This window comes from Perca flavescens, chromosome 18 (assembly GCF_004354835.1).
Source record: "Perca flavescens isolate YP-PL-M2 chromosome 18, PFLA_1.0, whole genome shotgun sequence".
Lineage (NCBI taxonomy): Eukaryota > Metazoa > Chordata > Actinopteri > Perciformes > Percidae > Perca > Perca flavescens.
The window spans coordinates 17,281,211-17,303,677 of NC_041348.1; the positions used below are offsets into that span (position 1 = coordinate 17,281,211).

General features: G+C 40.1%; 1 protein-coding gene across 2 annotated transcripts in view; it reads left to right on the forward strand.

The window, feature by feature from the left end:
- esrrgb (estrogen-related receptor gamma b) overlaps positions 1-22,467 on the forward strand; it is a 134,879-nt gene that overhangs the window by 67,103 nt on the left and 45,309 nt on the right. The window lies entirely within an intron of this gene.

Below are 22,467 nucleotides of genomic sequence, written 5' to 3' on the forward strand. Positions count from 1 at the left end.
CTAAGTGCCATCTTGGACATGTTTGATGGGTAACTGTATAGGACCAGGAAAGTCTGAATACAGTATGTATTGGAATGCTAATGTGTTGACCTTTTATGAGCAGGTGAGGGCTTGTGTGAACGTGTGCGTGTTTCTATATTTCTCTGTGTGGGTTTGTAAGTGTAAATAAATACAGATATTAATAGAAGTGTGTGCTTACTATACACAATCTTTGTCTCTCTGTGCGTTGTTGGCCTAAGGCCAATGGCCCCTGTGCCCCGTGTATGGCAGGCTGGGCTGTACTTTTCACTCTGTAACTGTATGAATATGCATGGCCTCCTGGCTTGTTACACATGGCAGTATAGGCATGGATTATAAAGAGCTTTTTTAAAAATGTAACATATAGCTGAAACGGTTGTTGTGACAAAAATCCACCTGGCCTCCAAAATGTGTTTAATTTGCGATTGTCACAGCAAGAAAACAATCATTGTTCTTTAAGTAATAGTTCAGTTTGGGTTGAATTTGACTGTTTTTCCTCAATATCTTTTTTATGACCTTGTTGCATGGTTTGAATGTATGTTAAACTATTGTTTTAAGTAGTAGAAGTTGCTGTTTGATCCCTCAGACTTCTATTAATTAAAATGAGAAAATATACACAAACATGGAAAAAGTCTATAAAAATTGGTCCGACGCCAAATAAGTAAGAAACAAAGTGCAACACTAAGAAACAAAAACTATAAATTTCCCTAAAGCCCTTCAGTCTGTCAATTCGGAAGATACCTGCTGTGAAAAATAAGTAATATATTTTTTCGAGTCCACTTTCATTCCACCTCAGGACTTGAAATATTTGATGTTGACACAAAGCAATCCAAATAAATTTTTTTTCCATTATAAGGTTTAAAGTGCTATTTTTAGAAGGTAGTCATCTCCAGCCAAGTCCTTCTGTTCGACACCTGAATATATGAGCATATTTACACCTTGTCTTAGAGAATATATGACATATGTGCACTGGTCACTGCTGCATTAACAGTATATTTCATCCCCTTCTTGGTTCCGTCTGTGAAATGGTCCTCTTCATTTCCCACATGAGTGGTTTTCTTATCATCCAGGCCCCCTCCGGCCTGCCCCAGGGGCTGAGTTAAAGTCGATAAAACACCCAAATATTCTGTTAAACATGGCCATGTGGCCGCTCCCTGCAATGCCTCCTGGGTAATTATGGTAATAACTCAGCCGTCAGAGGCGAGGCCAGAGGCCGGGATGACGAGGTCAGACTGGAGAGCCTGGGACAAGAGGAGTGGTAGTGGCGGAAGCGGGGCGGCGGGGTCAAGGTGAAGCGAGGCGGGGCTCTTGGGTTTCTATCCCATAAACCCTTGCTGTCACATCAGAGGCCGCTGGATGTATGTGGACATTCCCTCTAATCTGTCCTCCACAACAATCAAGATGCTGATGAGGGATGATGACAAGTGTTTGAGTAGCTGGGTTGTTTGTGCGGCCTTGACGGACAGACGCCTGGTCGGCTGGTCGGTATGAAGGTCAAAATGTGTCTCTCTTTGGGCTGTTGAAATTAGAGATTGCTAATTGTTGTGAGCCATTTTACTGCAATGGCAAATGTTGATGTGATTTTGAAAAGCAGATTGGTCAGTCCACCGTATCATTGTGTATTTATATTTTCTTTGAGACGGTCAGAAAATCGAGAAAGGCACAGGACAAAATGTTCTGGTGGAATCTGATCCATTATGGGTACATGTGGTTCCAGAGACGGAGGTGTACCATCACTTTCAGAAATTAAAATCGACTTCTTTGTATTCTCTGTATTGTCTGACCGCCTGCACTCTGGCAACTCTGACTTCTATGATGAATAACTGAGAAAGAAACGGAACGACTCAACTTTTGGACATTTGTGCAGAAGATTGATTTGTGCCAATAGATTGATCTGTACTTTATATGCAGCTTTTATACAGACACTGATCTGTTCAACATTATTGAAGTGAAGTTTAATACAGAAGTAATGCAGTGTACTTCTAAATTGGTATTTCTGATAGAAATTTCTCAGTCAATGTACACATCAAATTACAGCTAAATACTATTACAGTAGAGCATTTGAAGTCAATTTATCTGAAATATCTGAATTATTTTGAAAGGTAGAAGGATTAGTCATAGAAACAGCATTACAGAGTAAAAGCACACAGTGACTCACTCACTGTTTTGTGTGTATTTCGGTGTGTGTATGCTTGCATGTGTGGCCCGAGCCTTTCTTGCATGACCTATATTTAGACTCAAAGTTATGCTAGATGAACAATGACAGAAACACAATATTCCCTCCATATTCTGTCCAAATTCTGGTTTGGGGCGAGACCACAGGAAAATGTTACCATTCAATCAACATTTTGGCTTCTTCAGCATTTCCTTGAACCTTAAATTTTCCCTCCTTGTGCTACTCCTTCATCACCCAAGCCAAGGCTTTGTCTAGGTCATTTCAGTCTCTTTGCATAGAAATATCCTCTCCTAAAGTATAAATTTGATAGGAAGTGGAGTGAAGTGACAAGTGTAATAATTTCCAGTGACACACATCTCCATTCAGACCCAAGTTTAATGTAAAAGTGATCAGCGCCAGGGCTATTATCACAGGCATCCAGATGTCAGGGAAAATGAGAAAGCTGCATTCAGGGAAAGTGTGAGTAACAATCTAACACCACATTGCAATGAATAACCCCATAATGCACCAGGAAGCTCTCCACTTAAGTTATTTTGAGGCCTAACCATTATTAGTATTGATAGATATGGTCTCAGTCTTCATTTTGCTCCATAGATTATAATTATAATGTATTTCTTTCTGATTTTTAAGTATGAGCAAGTGCCAAGCCTTAAATATCTCCCCATCCGTTTATTCCTGCCCTGCTGTATTGAACCCTTATTCCTGCTTACATAGTTACATATTGTAGTTTATTCACTGCCATACACCCTGCAGTTCATTGAGACCCCTGACCTGCAAACAACTATAAATATTTATTTGCGTCAACTTGTCTAAAAATAACTGTATTACAATAGAGTGTCCTGGAAGAGGTCCAGGAGAGCTGTGCAGCGAGCAGTAGTCAGCATTCAGAGTCCGGCCTCCTTGTCCAGAGAGAGATAGGGCAGTGTCAAGAGGCAGACATATTGATAGCTTTGTGGTCAACAGGAAAAAAAGTCACTTAGCGAGGGATCCTTTGGGTCCAAGGATGTATTTTTGGAACACACAGACGGAAACAAGGAGCAGTTTGGAGTGATGCACAGTGGCTCTCCAGTGACACCTATAAACACTATCCCCGTACTTTTACAACATCACAGTGCTGCAATTCAAGTGACAGCAGTGATTCCAAGTTTGAAAATATTATAAGGCGTCAAAGTATCATAAGTCCAAATGTGGACAAAATAGACTCATATTAATAATACTGGCAGTTCAACAGTAGTGGCTTAAAAGAAGAACAAGGTTTTTTTAGGATCCACAACTTAGTAGCAAGTGTAAACCTTAAAGCTATAGTGCGTAGTTTCTGCTGCAATCATGAGGAATTCTAAGTAATGACAACAACACTGTTGGCCCCTCCACCTGCTACAAGCCTACCATGACGCCCACCCACCACCTCCTCCACGCAGTTGCTAGTAGCCAAGGAGGACACAGAGGATTAAAAAAACATGATGGACTGGAGCTGATAGTCTTAATTAGCTTTGAAGCAACTCATTTGGTTATGACTTGAATGTAACGGACGTTCATTAATATCAAAAGTTATGCACTAAAGCTTTAAGTTGACATTGGTTTCAGCTATCATCGACTCCTCTTGTAGAGAAAGCAATCCACTGTCCTCTTTACAAAAGTAAACTTGATAAAAAACAAAAATATTCCAATAGAAAATGCCGCCTTTTTACTAATTGATATATTCCATATGTCTACAACACGTTCCACAACAGGGTTGTTAAACTATGCAGCCCACTCTATCCTGTACCTGCAAGCAACTAAAAGTGTTTATTAAATGTTTTAAACTTGTCTCAAAGGGGCATGCATGTATTTTATTAACAGTAAAACACACAATTAAAATATAATTGTACTTTCTGAGAATAAACCTGTTTTGAAGTTGATATATGAATAGAAACATTTATGGTGAAAATATCAACATAGGAATAACTGTAAAATATGAATTTAGCTCCTTCAGATTTGATGGCACAGGTCAGCTTGGAATGATCTCGGCACTGACTAGTGACATATGATGTGCAATGCTGGATACATTGACATGTGAAGAGTTGTATGATCCCAGAGCAACAGCTAGACTGAAGCATGCTGGGCTCCGAGACAAACTGATTCAAACTCAGCTCTGTGGTGGATAATTCTATTGTCTTCGTATTGTCTTCATTCTTTGTGCCAACGCTGTATGCCAGTCAATATCAAACTGTCTGCCAGTCTGGCTCAGTATGAGACACAAGTCTCACTCCGCAACTTGTGCCTCTCCTCCCCTATCCCTCCTTCACCTCCAGAATGCAATAAATGTCCGGCTATCATTTATTTTAATTCACTCCCCTCTTGCACAGATGAAATGGATTCGTAACCTTGTAGGACAAGGACGTGCATGCCGTCTGCCGTCAGTTGCTGAGTTATTCTCTATTCTTCTAGCATAGAGAGTGAGAGAGAAAGAGGCCCAATGATGAAGAGAAATAGTCTGGCATGCAAATTGCCAGCTGCCATGCCCAATGAGGAGGCCTGGTGGAGATTGTCACCGTAGAAACTCTGGACAGGGTTAACGAGGCTGAGGGAGAGACCGAGCTTAAAAAGACAGCAGCAGTGGTGGAGCACGGGAGGGAAAATAGTCTGAAAAAACTCAGTGTGATTTATTTGCCAAATCAAGGCACAATGAGTGGATTATGGCTAGCCTAATGAGAAAGAGTGTTTAGGGGATAGCTAATTGGACGTGACCAAGGAGGAGAATGCTAAGAGCAGGCCATGGGGATTGGGTGGCGTATGTCATTCACCTGACAGTAGTTTAACTCACAGTGTGGAAGTGAAACAGCAAAGTGAGCAGTGGGAGGGAAGAGTGCAGGTGTGTAGGCTTATTTCCATTATCGACTGATCTGTGGATTTCTTTCTTAATTATTCGATGTTTGAAATATTAAATAGTTGAAATAATGACCAAAAGCCACAGTAATGTCTTTAATTTGTTGTTTTGTCTGGTTAACTTGAAGATGATTAAATAACGGTTATATATAACAAAGAAAAATAAAATTATCACATCTGAGAAGCTGGAACCTTGGAATGTTGCCTACTGATTTTGTGTTGATCGACGAATTAATTCATCGACTTACAGTATCGTTGCAGCTCAACAGGTGTGTTGACAGAATTTCCAGACAACCCCCGTTTGAGCAAGTCAGACATGGCGCCATGTTTAGCCCTCCTGCACAATGTTCTTTGTATGGTGTGTGTATTGTATGACTTATTGAATAAACAGCTGAGAAGCAGCAATTGCTTGTGTTCTCTCCTGGAGAATTGAGTGCATTTGGATATTCAGATGAGAGACTGAAACCTTAGCAATAATCATATTTCTGATTTTGGATTGTTCTGAATTATTTTTTCTGGGATTAAGATAAAACGGATGTCAAGCAAATCTGTAAAGAACTCTCCTCTTTTTCAAGTAATTAAATGCCTCTGATTCCTCTGTTGGGTCCTGAGTTGACATCACAGACTGTACAAGGTAGACATCCAGCAACCTTGCAACGCCCACTAGAGGGTAGTATTTAACTACAGGCAGCATTTCATATTTATTCATGCTTTCTGACTCCTATGCATGCTGTATTCATTGCTTGCATGTCTAACTTTCTGATTTTGTTTGTTTTATTTTTTGTCTTCACGAGGTCACTTAAAGCATTTCCACCTGGATTTAAAACACATGATTTGTTGAATCTAAATGATTTGATAAACAGAAGAGCCTCAACTTTTTTTTTTTCTTTTCACTCATCGCTAATGTTTTGAGCTTAGTGCAAAAATGATGTCCAACACACAAGGAAATTATTTATTGCTCAAACCACCACCTGCTGAGGGATGTGAATATTTTCTTGTCATAATTTTGGATTCTTGTTTTTCTTTTAATCATTTTGATACATTCCATAATATAAAGTACCGTTTTTTGTTTACTCTCCTACTTAAACTTTCCAAATTGAAAATGTGGTACTGAATTTTAGTAGATTGATGCAATTTCACATTAACTGCATGGTTTTGGAAAGATTTATTTCATTAGGAGGAGCAATTTATTTCAATATTTTAAGAAGCATGATACAATAATTTGTGTCATCACCTGCTGCTGTTTTTTGGACATGATGATGTGGTTACCTTTTTGAAAAGATGCAATTACAAATATGCTCCCTGTTTTTTTTTAGATTAGTATTTTGTACGAAATAGTACATACATTATAGAATTTATTTCTGTCTTCTTACACCTTAATTACAAAAGAGCCCTTTATAATTTTATTCAACATTTAATTTCCACATATATGGTTTATTAAATCGACCGCTCATTGCTCGACATTTAAAGGCACCAGTTTCTTTTCTATCGTTGAATGCAGATCCTCTTAGTGATGACATTTCCTTTGTGTGTCCACTGAAGTCCTTGGAAATGTTTGTGTTGCATCCATTTGATCGCCGCAGCATGTTTCTCATTTCATGAGTGCAGCGGCATGCACATTTGAAATGGGTTAGGACACAAATGGGATTAATGCTTGCAAGACATCTCCTAAAGCGTTTCCACCTGTAATGTTGTTTGCAGATGCACTAAATGAGATGTCTTAGCGGGAGCGAACGTCTCTGTATGCAGAGCTAACGGTGGGAGGCCTGCACCAGGCTGCACTGTGACCCGACTGATGCAGCTCCTACTTTCTGGCTCCAATTTCGACAGGACGTAGCATATAGGGAAAGAGACAACATGGGAAATGTGATTACACGGTTGCCTAATGTAAGGGAATCTCATTTGTTTTGTCGGCCGTTTGATTGTTCCTTTCTGCGCTGGAAAATACGATGCAGATGTGGATGAGGGTGAGCAGTCGCTGTTACCACCCAATCTGAGGAAGAGTGTTTTGACTTTGAAAACCTCAAACTTATGTTTCTGTCAGACACGGGGGAAAAAAGATTTTAAATAAAGCTTCTGTAGGTTTATACAGGAATCTTTCTTGACACACCAACATATACAGTAAACAAACACATTTGTCTGAAACAATGGCAAGTCAAGGATTCTTCTTGATAAATGCACCATCATGCTCTAAACATAACCGTAAAAATAACTGGTCTTAGAGGACTGTGGTCACAATGCAGGATTGTGACGTAAGATGTCTATTAAAGGAAAAGACTTTCCTAACCAAGATGAATGAGTGATATCGAGCTCTGGCATGACAAACGAGGGCTGAAGTGTCGCAAGTGTTTTATGACGGTCCCTAGGGTCCTTATCTCCCGTAACCCCTGACCCCTCGACCTTTTTAAACCACAAGGGTGATTACAAGTAGCCGGCCAATGGAATAAATGCTATACTACTATTTCACACAACCTCTCACTGTGGAGGAGACAGTTCTCCTTCATTCACGCAGAATTATAGTATTTGTTTCATAGGTCCATTGACCTGAAAGGAAAATAAAAATAGCACAAGACAAACTAGTGAATCATATTGAAATGCATAATATAATCCATGGCATACATGAACAGTTTGCAGATAATAAAAAGACAACTTGGTCATTATCTGCAGAACTCCTCCTCAAATGTTTCAACATTACCGGACCTGATTTCTAATATCAGTGGGCCTGAGGTGTTTATGCGTTCAGCAGTAGAGTAGCATGCATCGCGTACTGTCTGCTGCCGTCCTTAGCGGTCCGCAGAGCGATGAGCAAAGGGTTTCACTCACTGCTCATCTGCCACACCTGTCATGTAACCGACGATGATATCTGTTCCCCATGGGACGCACAACTGTGTGACACTGGCGTTTTTCAACGTAGGCTCTGACAACAACAGCAGCACTGACTGTTAAAACCCCAGGGCAGGTAGTAGTTTATCCAACACCATTGAGGTGAAGGAGCAACTGAGTAAAGTAGAGCAGAGTTGAGTAGATTTTTCCAGCCTTTGGGTTATAATTTTAGGATAAATTTAAGAGCTATATACAGGTATGCGTGACCTCATTGCCACAACCATAAAGGAGATGAATAAGTTAAGTTTACTTTTGCCGGGCTGCAGCATTTGATTACTTGTTTGTTTACTGACAGGAGGAATTTTGGGCGAGGACAGGTAATTGATGTACACGTGTGCTGTTCCCGCGGATGCAAGTGTGACTGGCTACTGGAGATGTACATCATTTTTCGTAACATTGCATTCTAAGATTAGTGCGGGTCCCAGGGGTCTCACTCGTCACTCCATTTCCTAAATTGACAGCTGGAGAAACTCTATTCCACCGGACGTGATAAACGACACGGGGCGTCGGAGGAGTGCGTCGCAGAAGAGAGAAAGGAGTGATAAATGGGGGAGGTTGGGAGGAATCAGGGCAGATGAAAGTTGTGTGGCACTGAGATATGACTGACAGCTCATTATGAAAAATCCGAGAAGGGAGTCTAACTTGTTCAGCCAAACCGTTTTCTGTATTTTCCTTTTTACCAATATCAAATACACTCAATATAGACACAGATCTCCACTATTATTGAGGATTGTAATTGTCTGTGACTGTGTTGAGAGTGAGATCATTTCTAATGCAATAATTAACACATATAAGTTGATTCAAGACAATAAGAAATGCAAATCATTTCAAACAGGCTGCATATACTCACTGATACTGGATGCAATTGGTCTGATGAAGCTTTTCCTCATTTATGTACAGAATGTGTCTGGTTTTCATCTGCTATTTATAAAAGCAACAGCACATTTGTTCCATCATGGAGACACTGTACTTTGGCTCAACTTGTTACTTGTCTACTACAAATATTTAGGTAATGTATTTTAAATTTGTTGATGGATATCAAACAGCTCCCAAAATGTACTCCTTATTTTAGTTGTAAAAGAGTAGATTGAATTTGAACAACTGTTGTATGTGGCTCAGTTTTGTAATGTCATCTGTAATAGATGTACTTTGGTTTTGGGTTTGTTTCAATGCCAAGAGCATCTTCACCTTGTGAAGCTGGACGTTGCCACCTTTGTCAGATGCTTTTTTTAAGTTCTAGTTTTGATCACAGGCACCTTTGCACTGGACATACGTTACTATTTTGGCATGAACACCATCATTTTTGTTCTTTTTTTTTTGTTGTTGTTATTCTCTACAGTATAACCTTTGTCATTTACATTTATAGCGTACACAAAGCTGTAAGTCACCCATCAGGACATTAGAAAGCTCAAGGAAACCCTTGAGATTGCCACTTGGCATTGCTTTATTGGGTATTTTCCCTCAGTAGTCGTACTAGCTTCTTGCAACCTCACTCAATTTAGTTGTTTTAGCCCCCTATGGCCGTGTTGCTGATTTTGAATAAGTGCTCAGGGCACAAGGGGTCAGCTGCAATTTCAGCCGTAGCTAAACTGGTCTATTCTAATGTGAGATCTGAGGTGACTTTGACTTTTGATTAATGACAGTTCTCCAAAGGACATATCACCAGGAAAACTTTCCACAGCATAAAAATCACTTCCAGTAAAAGTAGAAAACATCTATATCTTTATGCATACAGAATTTGGCACTGACTGACTGCATTCAATGTGAAATAATACCCAGGTGTCGTTACAGGAGGCAAACACTGAAAGTGTTTGTTATTAAAATATTTGTACTTCTTGGGCCCCAAAGGCCCACTATGCCTTTTCTCACTTATGCATATTTCCATTATAGTGACATCAAGCAAACAGAGAAATGCTGTTGCTGCCTCTCTCCTGTTCTCTCTCCTTTTCTCTTGAGTGCTTCTCTCACAGGCTGTGAAAACAGCAGCCCCAGGGAGTATTCATATCCCATGAGCCCTTGGGGCAGAAGGCCCGAGGACACGCCATGGGGATGTATTGAGGGGTGTTGTGGGGGAGAGGAGAGCTGCACATCTCAATATGAATACTATAGATACATGTAAAGCAGATAGCAGTTGAATAGTTTTGGCCCATTTGGGATTATAGCAAAGAGATTTAGAGATAATGAAAAAATGCCGCTAGTATAAATACTGGGACCACAAACGGACGAGCTACTGTTAGAGTTTGACTAATGCAGACAAATTTGAAAATGCTGTTTACATGTCAATGGTTTTTTTCCCCCACTAGCATGTAAGTGTTTATTCTAACACTTGCTCTTTACACTGAAAACAGGGCCAAAACAATAGATTATTTTAATGATAGTTGGAAAACAACGCTGCTACCACCATTATTTGTAAATGAGTAGACACATTTCATTTTTGGTAGGTGTCATAATTACCATGCGGTGAGCAGTTTGAACAACCCTTCCTATGACAAAGCTTTATAGGTCACGGAAAATCAAAAGATCAACTGAAAAAGTTTAGATTTGTCTGCACTAAAATTGTATCTGTGTGTGCCATATTCACTTCAATCAATTGCTTTTAAAATTTATTTATGAAATCAAAGTCTTGATCCCATGAATTGCTTTAAAAAGGTCATATAAAAATAAAGCGATAATTACTCTTACTTTAAAAAAACTGTGAAATATATTGTAACTGTCAGGCTATACAGACGATACAGTAGTTTTTACCAGAGTAGTTCTATTGCTAGTTCAAAAGGAAAACACTTAATCTCAGGGACGTTTCATTCAAAATATGAAGCAGCTTTACCAGAAGTAAGATTGTTGGATTGTGGGACAAAGGTCTCTGTGTCTGTACTTTCCTGTATGATCTTATTATCTGTCAGCCAATTTAACAGAGAGGCCTTTGGGGAGTGACAATGAGGATGTAGAGGAGGAGGAGGGGACGCCCTCACACACACACAAACACACACACACACACACACACACACACACACACACACACCTCTGCTCTAATTCACACTGACCTCTGCGGCCTCTCCACAATGCACGTTTTCGTATTTGATAGAAAAATCGATAGCCTTGCTGGCAGACAACAACCTCCATGAAGAATTAAAACAAGGAAAGTGTTGATAGCGGTCAATCATTTTTCTGTCCACTAACACTACACTTACTGATGCAGCCATGGATACATGCCGTTTGCTTTTTAGAAACGCATGTCATTGGCAGTTCAGCTTGCCGCGATGCTTCCTTTCACATGATGGGTATCGAATGAGGTAGAAAAAAAGGATAAAATATAGTACTCTACTGGCAACGGTATTACTTTAAGGGTACTGGTATCGTAATATTTTAAACGATAACCAGCCCTACTTATTTTGTTTTGTAGAGTTTAATCAAAATTACATTTGTAACATGTTTTAAAAATGTGCTTCATGAATTATAGCACGACAGATGCTATAAATATAAATTCACAAAAATCGAATATCAGCTGATACACGTTACACTACTGTGTAAAAATCCACTTGTCATTGCTCTCTGGTGGACAAACTATGTAAGGGATACGTTTAAATTACCTTAATTTACCTAACATTTCTGTTCTGGAGTTTCTTGTTACTTATCAGCCAGCATATACACCAATACAGATATCTGCAATAAGCTAATATCAGCCGATATATTAGCCTGGTTGATTTATCGGTCTAGCTCTACTATGAATTAAGCTATTGTTAAATGTCCAATATGTAATATATTTACTGTTTTAAATAGAAAAATGACCACAATATGTCACAGATATTAAGGAAACATGCTTAGTTGAAATACCATCTTCTCTGACCACAATGCTAAAGCCAGTATTTTTTATATTTCCATTTCGGGACAGAAGGTCTGTTTTTGTTTTGGCCTGTGTGTTGTTGTCAACTGGCCATTTTGACACCTGGGCTGCCAGACATGAAACGCAGACACGCAAAAACAACGTGCTGCAGCCATGGTAGAAGCAACTGAATTAACAGAGGCAGATTAATTCTACGCAACCTAAACAAAACAGCCATCTTTCTAAACAGTTGCATGACCAGAGACGTTGTAAAACACGGGTAAATATTGGAGATGCATTTAAAACATGGGGACAGCTTAGATGTCGAGTTGGCTAATTTCCTCATGAACAGGTAAGCATTGAGCTTTAGGCTAATTTATCACAGCTAACATTACAAATAGGCATGGGCATTTTCAGTCATTTCAACATTCAGGTACTCATATAAAATTATATAGAGTACTCAAGTTATAACAGCCTGGTTGATTTAGCGATCTGGCTCTACTATGAATGGAGCTATTGTTAATTTACCCAACTCAGTCATTCCAAATCAACAAACGTAGGCTTCGATTACAGTCAATATTAATAATAATAAATATATTTAATATATTTTTTAAAGGAAATTATTATGTTTGCCATGTATGGACTTTATACAATGTTAGATAGCATTAACTGCAGTAACCGTTATTTGTCCAAATGTGGCCAGTGGTCCAAGGTCAAGCAGCGTAGACCGGCCCCTCTCCTGCCAGTCTTGAGGCCGTTCTGAACAGATGTTGGCACAGCCAGCTGGACATGGTGACCTTGACTAAATCTCAAAGGGGTCTTCTTTGGCAGCATGGGCACCCAACTCTCCCCCCTGGCAATGGAGACCCAGTGCAGCAGCTTATAAGCAAGCAAGTGTGTGTGTGTGTGTGTGTGTGTGTGTGTGTGTGTGTGTGTGTGTGTGTGTGTGTGTGTGTGTGCAAACCAGCATTGTGTGTCATTCAAGCTTCAGTGAAAAGGTACCAGTGAATCAATCACATGCCCTGTGTAACACCGCACTAAATGAAATTCAATGGACTGATTGAGTGAGTGATGGATGATTCACATACATACAGCCAGAATTAAGTGATGGAGAAACACTCAGAAGGAGGGTGCAGGAGGTGAGGGTTGGTTAGACCTATGAAGACTGTGTGTGTGTGTGTGTGTGTGTGTGTGTGTGTGTGTGTGTGTGTGTGTGTGTGTGAGTGTGTGTGTGCGCGCGCGCACGCACACACGTATGTGTTGCTCTGTGAGTGTGTTGGTGGGTGGAAACTAACTGTAGAGTGTATAGACTCTGAAGGCTGAGCGTCCTGAGGAGCGGCTGTGTTTGTAGCTCACATCTGCCATCCCAGGATGCAGCAGAATTTGTGTGTGTGTATGTATTTACTTGAGTGTGGTTACCATCTGGGCAGAACATCAGGGGCACGCCTGGACTGCACGGTGAGCCAGTCCACTTTTAATCTGCCCAGCGCCCTCTCCCCGCCAAGGAAGGTCAACGCCTCTGCAAGGACAGCACTGTCACCCCCGTAACACCAACAGTGGGGGTCGGCGCTGGCTATCCATAATAGATGGCAGCTGGCTTTAGTGTACGTCTTCACTTTGCCTGGGGCAGCGGTGTTAGCCCATCTTTCATTCCCACTACTCCGCGGAGCTAATGTGCTGTGTTAATGCTTCTGTGAATCAGGAGGAGTGCTCAGTCGTGTGTCTCCCCTGTAGCTACCGAGCGCTCATGTCATTGCCAAAATAGGACAGAAGGTGCTTCAACAAAGAAAACATTCATCTGGAGGTATCACAGCACGAGAACAAAATCAACCTTCATACATTAAGAGTTCACAACACAAGTTAGTAAGAGAAATAGGATGTGATGTACTTTTATGGGACAGCATGCCTTTGGTAAACACAACCATTGGGTCCAGTTTACAGAACTTTAAATCATCACGGCTTTGTGTTATTTTGATGCTTTAATCATCTGAAAGTTCTAGTTTATTTCTTTTCTTTTATACTATACAAAACCACAAGTAGCTTTTCTATGTAGAAAGTAGTTTTACACCACGACATTTCACACAAAATGCATCATCCCCAATTTCACAGGCTTTTATGTTAAGTGGCTGTTCAGTCCGACTCGCCCATCAAACATGATTTCCAAGAGCTTTTTTTTTTTTTTTTTTTTTTCAACTTGCCAGAGAGACCAAAACCATTTTAAATGCAAATGACCTAAATAAGATTAGCGAGGTAGGCTGTCCGCTCCCTGTTAATTATCACACGCAGTAGTCAATTAACAACGCTAACGATGGGACACTTAGTGAGCGTTAACCCAATTTACCACGGCTAAGAGCGGGGTGGACAGTGTTGCAAGGGGTAACTATAGGTGGGATCTGGGGGGTCACATCTTTATTGCGCTCCATCCCTGTTACAGAAACAGAGTTTAGAGACGTTGACTAGAGCTCATGGGGTGAATTTGGCAAGAAATAGAAACTGTTCAGTGATGGTGTGTGGTCCTGTACTCACTCCTATATCCTATTCTCCCATTTCGATGTGGAGTTGGGCACCATGTGGGCAGGAGGATGAGTGGGACTCATTCGGGGGTAATTAGAGTTACCCAATATGTGTTAGCTGAGATGCTGCTCCTCAGTTAACAGCATTAGCCATGGCAGGGATGAAAGCATGCTCTGATTTAACAGTTGTCACTAGACCTTGGCTGTGAGAGGCATTGGTGACTGACAGGTCGAAACCAGACCCTCATTTGTGCGCCTGGGTGTGTGTATGTGTTCACCTTTGGCGTATGTGCACAGGAGTGTGTGTTGGTTGCACTGATGTGAGAAAAGTATGGGATATGTTGTTGTAAATTGTCTATGCTGCTTCTGTTAAGACGGTTACTGTAATCTTGTAAACCAGGACTCGTAAGAGACAATAGGTAACACGCGTGAATTGGTGTCATTCACTTGCACTGGTGACACAAATAACATCACAGCTTCAGTTTTACTGCAGAGCACCAAAGTTAGCGGCTTTCTGACTTTAAGAGTTGCCATAAAATAAAGTGAAATGAGCATTTGTTGCACTTTTAGCCACTGATGACCCTGTGAAACGTGTATGCTCATAGCTCATGATGCGAAAAATTTCCAAAATTATTAATTACAGCCATATCTAGTTATAAAAAGAAAGTCTTGATCGGGTTAAAAAAGTTCTGTAAAAGTTCATACTCAGATTTGGATTGGTGCCATTTAGTAAGGTAGAAAATGGGCCTTTTGAGTTTGAATGGTCATAAAATGACTCCATAAGAGAAATGTGTCTTGACTTAGGTCAATTTTATCTTAAATCGTCCAATACTGCTACATTTTCACTTCTCAAAAAAAGCCTCTACCGTGGAGAAATTCAATAAAATAAGCTGTGATGAAGATACTACAGTACATTTGTAATCTATAATGATAACATATCATCCATGTTCTTGGTTGCCCGGCCAGTTTGATATTAATCTTTTTTGCTATCTTCCCCTTCAGTCTGTGGAGAAGAGATGGTGGCCTGCAAATGGCACACTTTGGCTTACATATTAAACATTACTTGCCATTACTTGTGAGATGGACCAAACTAAGCCTTTAAATTTTTCTATGTCCTCTTTGTCAGGTACCAACCTCTCTGGTGCCCAATTCTACAATAAAGTGATGAATTGTGTTAGATTTAGAATGACACATTTTCTTTATTTAATTTGGCCCCCCAGTTTAAAGTAAACCGGTATTTTACTTGTGTAGCCGCACTGGAGTCTCTAAAGTTTTTTCCCCTTTTTTTTCAACTGTTGATACATTTTAAAAGAGTTTATTGTACTTCCTGGAAGTCACAATTTGTACCATAGGTCCTATTATCACCTGCAGACCAGCACCATCGGTATGACCGTTAAAATACTCACTCACTGTCCAGGCGGTGACATTCAGGCATCTCTATCAGACAGGTCTCTTTCCTAAATGAAACATCTGCCCTGCTAACATAAATCATCATCACTCTATGGCCCTGCCTACCCATTTTCATCTGTGTAACCAGAGCTCTGAGCATCAGCAGGAAGTGTATTGGTGAGAGCGGCCTATTGATCATTGATCTGGCGCCATCGATCCAAAGCCTCTTTTCCTCCCACCCTAACTCTCACTCTCTCTCTCTCTCTCTCTCTCTCTCTCTCTCTCTCTCTCTCTCTCTCTCTCTCTCTCTCTCTCTCTCTCTCTCTCTCTCTTTCTCTCGCTATAATCTGTTTGGATTCATGGGGACACTCCTGGTCATCTTTTGAGTTTGATCTCCCTATGGAATATACGCATAAACTCAGATAATGAGAATAAATGGTGTTTCTCTTTTTCATGTTTGATTTATCACCTTTTAATCAATATGTTTTACTTCAGGAGCAGGACTCACCTTGTGATGTTTGAGAAAGTGCCATTTTTTGCCTCGGAGTGGAATTTCAAATCAACAAAAATTGAGACAACCAATATTCAAGCAATGGTACAATGAAGCCTACATTTTCCTTATCATGCGCAACATTCAGTTGATCAGTTAATCTGTCAGCCTCTTTTAATGCTTCTCACAATAAAAATCTGATTTCTTTCCTGATTACTCTCATAATAAGGTGCTGTTAATAATAATCTACACAAGACACTAAAATGTTACTATATAAACATCTTATTTTTACCTGATAATACCTTGTGATATTGGCAGAAAATGGCTCAAGATTTATATTACAGAGTTCAATCTTGATCTCTTTATCAGTGGCACAAATGTATGATGAGCAGATCAATATACACGTAATTTACAAACTACGGGGCAGGTAATCAATGAGTATAAAAGTGTATGAAATATACATTACAGGAATCCTGCTATTGCGCTGACCACAGACTTTGATAAATAGTCGAGCCATTTATTTTTGTCAGTATTGATTATTCAATCCGGAGAGTTCACCAGAATCGTCAGTCTTCTCTTCTCCTTTTCACTCGATCTTCTTCTGAAAGCTGATTTATGATCCATTGGGTCAGATGAGCAGCTGTTGGTTAAAACACCTCGGAGATGAATAAAAGTAATTTAAAGTAGAGAGCCTTTAATGTGATTTTAAAAAAAGTGGCTTGCATTGATTGAAATGTGGCTTTATCTGGGTAATATTTTTAGTATTATTTGTGTAGATTAGTGTAACATTGTACTCCAGCATGGTATATGGGTCCTCTGTTGGAGTGATGTTGGTATGAATATAGTCCTCTCACAGTTTAGGATCTCCCAACTCCACAGAGCCTGAATGCGGCTATTGCTTGTCATTAGAATAACAAATGCACTGGGGCTCCTGATTTAGTGTGGCGCTCTGGCCCCAGATGTATATTAATACCACAACACTGCACCTCTTACCTCGGGTTCATCATTCATCTGGGTAAAAGAGGTGGAATTGAAAAGCAGTCCTTGTTTTTGCTGGAACCTGGATCACAGTCATTTATTGTGTCATGAGACAGGGCGGACCCCTCTGCACGTCCTTCACCTCCATGTGCCGTGCCAGCTCCTGTTAGATACTGAAGTGTGTTTGTGTGTTATTTTGTGAAACACGCAGGAGTTAAAACTGAAAAATGTAGAATAATTGTTTAATGTTTATCATCTTAAATATTTCTTGTTGTTCTAATTTTGTACGCTAGTGATTACTTTTTTGTCAAATTGTTTCTGTTGTCCCACTTTCAGATTTTTGAGCTCTATACTAAAGTAAAAGGGTGAAGGATTTGCATTTCATTTCATGCATATTTTTAATCATGTCTGTTTCTGGCTCTGCCCAGCGCTCCCATTTAAGTCTGGTGAGGTTCTCATTGAGTGAGTGGTGCAGCTCTGGGCGCTGTTAAGTGATGACTGCTGGTGACAGATTGTCCTGCACCACATTGCTAGCACTTTTCCCAGACAGACCGTCCGTCCTTCTTTCATCTCTTCCTGAGTGGACGTGAGGGCTCACCCAGCAATACAAGACAAATAACACTTCTGCCAGGCCATCAGTCTTTCCAGCAACGAGGCAGCTTACCTTTCAGATGACTGTAGTCCGTGTAGTACCAGACTCAGCATCACCTCGACTTCCTCTAGCATTCCCTGACCGTCCCCACTGGACTGTCATGTATAGGAAACAACTCTATACATTGATACAATGCTAAGCATGCTGTCTGTTTCTGGTCTTTTCTTCCTGCACTGTTGACATGCACACAAGTATCTAGATTGTCGAAGAAAACGAGACTAAAACTATAAGGGCACTCGGAGAGCACAAATCTCTGCTAAAGACATGTCCTATCTCGCAATTTTAACAAAAGTGAAAAAATTGCATATCCACCCCTTGAATTTTAATGGGTTCTTCCCTCGGCCCGCATGCCACACCCTCCACCAAGTTTCATTAAAATCGGGCCAGTAGTGTTTTCTGTAATTGTGCTGACAAACATAGAAACTGAACCAAAAACATAACCTGCGTGGCGGAGATAACTTAAAAAAAAGAACTTCTGAAACCGAGAACTATGATGAAATTTATTACATTCTTTGTCATGGAATAAAAAACTAAACCATCTTATCAGAGATTGATGAATGGACAAATGTACTAATTAGTGTTTTAATACAACATCTTATTCAACAAACTGCTGCATCTACGGAGTCGCCCACTGTAGCTCCTGATTAGTAAAACGGTTTCCTCCACCACCCAAAATATCTTCAGAAATTGATTTGGCTGCTTGACCTGTTGCACTTCCGTTAATAAGAAGCATCTTGCATTCAGTAACGTTCCGTCTCTGAGGATTAGGAGAAACCTGGTTAACAGAGTTTTGAAGGAGTAAATTGATTTCTTGCCATATACTGTACACTTAAGGGTTTTTACAATGTCTGAGACAAAGACAAAGATCAGGGAAAGTATCGCTGTGACGGCAGTGCAGAGACCATTACTTATACTGTCGCTGTCTACAGAATAATTACAAAATAAGTCAGACTTAAACTGAAACCAAAATAAATGAGTAAATGAGTGTTTCCATGGCTGAATGTTAGACTATTTATAAAATTCAGAATTCATACAAATGTGTCATTGTTATCTAATAAGCCAAAGTCACCCTTAAAATATTGTGAGGAGAAATCTGATATCTGATCACTGACCAACTGCATGTAAATGTGCGCTGCAGTGCATGTAAGCGCCTCAACCTGATTTATCCCAAGTTCTTTTTGTGAATCTTATCATAGTGCTATTCAGGTTAAATGGCTAATGACTGAGCTCAACATCTTAAACAATTTAAAACTATCCTTGAACAAGGGGAAAGGGAAAATCTTTTTACAAAAAGGTTGTTTTTTTTGCCTGAACTGCAACAAGGAGTAAATGGGTTGTCTCTGTAACGATGTGTGACTACTCTACCTGCCTATTACTTCGGAGAATGTTGGTGTGAATGTGCTTGTATGAAAGAGGAGCTTCAGTTGAGTCTAGACTCATGATTCGTTAACTTCATAAGCGCTCTCGGGGAATCCTGAGGCCACGCTCCCCCTGCCACCGCCGTGGGCAATTATGCTCTTTTGAAATGCAAATAGATGGCATGTACATGTGTTAGTGTGTGTGCGCATGTGTAGCCGTGTGGGTGGGTGAGTATACATGCAGGTTTGTGTGTTTCCACGCACGTCTGTGGGTGTGCGTGCATGGCCGCGTAACTTATCTTAAAAGCACCTAAATCCACTGGCACCCCGGTGCAGCAGCAGTCAAATACAATAACATCTGAAAGCCCTGCTACCTTGTGCTCGCTCGGTCCATAGAAGGGACCCTCCAAAACGCAGAGCCAACAAAGAACATACCTTCAATTAGTCAAACGATTAACATTTTAGAGGAAGTCTGTGTTTGGGTCCCTTGGGCTCTCTGCACTCCCCACCAGTCTCCTTTTCATATTCAAATCCACAACATAAAAGTTAGCTATATCTAATCCTAAAAATGGGTCTTTTACTATTTTTGTAAGTAGATAATGCCTGAAGTTTTTGTAGGCGTTATAATTGCCAGGTTATGGAAGAAGGTGTACCATTATGTTTAACAATCATCATGGGCAATAGGTGCTCCTATGAGTCAGAGCAGATGAAGCTCTTAGAAGCAGCACACAGCCATACAATATTGTCTATTCTAATTTAGTAGGCGATTAGTCAATCATACTAACCTGCATTCATTTAAAGAAGCGCCTCTCTGGGGGTAGCCTCAACGCTTGAGTGGACTTGTGGTCATTATCATGTTGTGTTGTGTTTGGTCTTCTCCATATGAGACGCCGCTATTGATTTGTTTCATTTTTGTGTCTGGCTGCTGTCACTTAACCATGGCATCTTGGTGCTGGGTAGGCAGGGGTTGCCCATCTGCCCGCCTCCATAACACAGTGTGACAGGGTACAAAATGGTATTGTGTGATAGCTGTAAACTTTGTGTGAACTTTCACCACACTTCTGTGCCATTAGGACTAGATGAAATTCCTCTCAGACACTTAACCCGGGGTCAGGGGAAGTGAATGTCTCCTAAATATGCCACTCATAGGATGCACTGACGTGTCTGCATAACCTTTTTTTGTGAATTTTTAGAATCAGCTTTTTCAGACTCAAAATGTATGGCAGTGTCAACACTTATTAATGCTAGACCTCACATTCAGAGGATTCAAATTCCAACTGCATTTGCATTCATCCACTTGAGGCTGTCTCTTATAACCCACAACAGGTAAAGGATTTATAGGTAAATCAGTATTTAACATTTTCATCATACAATATGAAATAGAAAAGGAGATTAACTCAAAATGACTAACTCACAACAGTAAATTGAGGCATTGACTCAGTTGAAGGAAACTGAAATGCTGAAATTATGTATTGATTTTCCTCCTGTCTTTCGCCCCGATGCCTCTGGATAATTGCCTCTTTGCTGCTGCTGAACTGAACCACCGGGGTGTCTGTGGCCTATGTAGACCTTATGTAGATTGGCTTTAGGAAGACAACACCACTGACTTCTGTTGCATCACCTGTCTCTACCATCATCAGTTGGGACATGCAGGAGGAAGCATTGGGCACTGTAGAGGTTCTATACTGGATCACTGGAATAACAATGATAATGTTAATAATGTTTTGTATAAAAACATACATTCTCTGTACTCTGTCTTCTCATTTGCATTTGCTATACCGGTGATCCAAATGGGCTGATCTAAAGTGACTAACTTGGCAAAGACTCAACTCAGGATCCACTTACTAACATTATTTAGCTACCTCAGTGGTGGAAGAAGTACTCAGATCCTTTACTTAAGTAAAAGTACCAATACCACATTAAGAATACTTAATTACAAGTAAAAGTCCTGCAGATAACATTACACTAAACAAAACCATACAAACATCAAGTCACGGTAGACTTTTCCTGTGTTCAACCAGACTGTGAGCTTTCTCTAACCTTAAACTGCTGCCAGTGTCTAAACATAACCATAAAAAAAGTTTCATAATGCTGCAGTCACTACATTTTACTGATTAGTTTATCGACATTTAGGATTTGTAGTTTTCTATTAACATAATGAGGAAATGTTAACTTACGGCATCATGTTACCTGTCAAACTTATTTGGTGGTGCATATTAATTGTACGCACAGTGTAGTTGTATATGCATGCAATTTCTAGTAGGCATGGTTGTTTGAGTTAATCGTTGTGTTCTTCACCGGTTTTTACAAACATGACCAAAAGTGTGGAGGTGAAGTCTTGTAATTGTTTACGTGTCACAGGCAAACTACCCCAGTGCTACTGTTTGACAGGTGTCAACTTGGGCGCCACAGAGGGCTTTAATAAGCAGGACCTTTGGCTGAGAGCTGATACGAGTGAGTCTCAAATAATTCTACCTTTGTGTGACAGATTCTGATGAAAGCTTTTGACAGCTTGAACATTATGTTTTGAATAAATGATTATTTTCATTCTGGAGGTCTCATCCCAGCACTGCACTTTGATTCTGTCAGGATGCTTGACTGCCCTCTGAAAATGGAAGGCAATGAACACTCGGTATAAAATGTCTTTTTTAGGACAATGAGCCTTGTGGGCTTTAGAGAGAGATGAAGACAAACTGTTGATGACAGTCCCCAATTCCCAAGATCTAGAATAAATGTTTTCCTCTTTTTTTGGTCCAGAACAGAACTCAATCCATCACGCTTTGTTTTCAGGTCTAGTTGTAGTTCATTTGGATGAAAGGCACCTAGATTAGGGCTTTGTTAAGGTTAAACTGTCAATGTGATTCGGAGCTGCCTCTTTAAGGTTCATAACAGGTTTCTAAAGTGACACATGTCTTGGTAGAATCAGTGAGCGTAGCAAACATCAGATACAAAAACGGGTAAAAATTGATTGAAATTCCTTCGATGTGGCATTGTCTCACTCACTTGAAAAATCAAATGAAGAAAGAGCTGTGGTAAATTGCTCTGTGAATTTGGTTGCTGAAACCAATACTGTTTTCTTTGCTTTGCTAATTATTAATTACCCATCTCCATGCATATGTGTTTATTCCTAATTGTATTTGATGGATGAGTGGCAGCTTTGACACCTCATTAGACCAGATTAATTGAACGACACAATATTTATGTCTCGGCAATGACCAGTTATCCTACCATCTATCATTGAGATGATCTCACTGATTGAAAACCACTGGTCCATGTAATCCTAATTATTTGGAATTAGAAAAGAATTTATAGCTTCTTGTGGCGT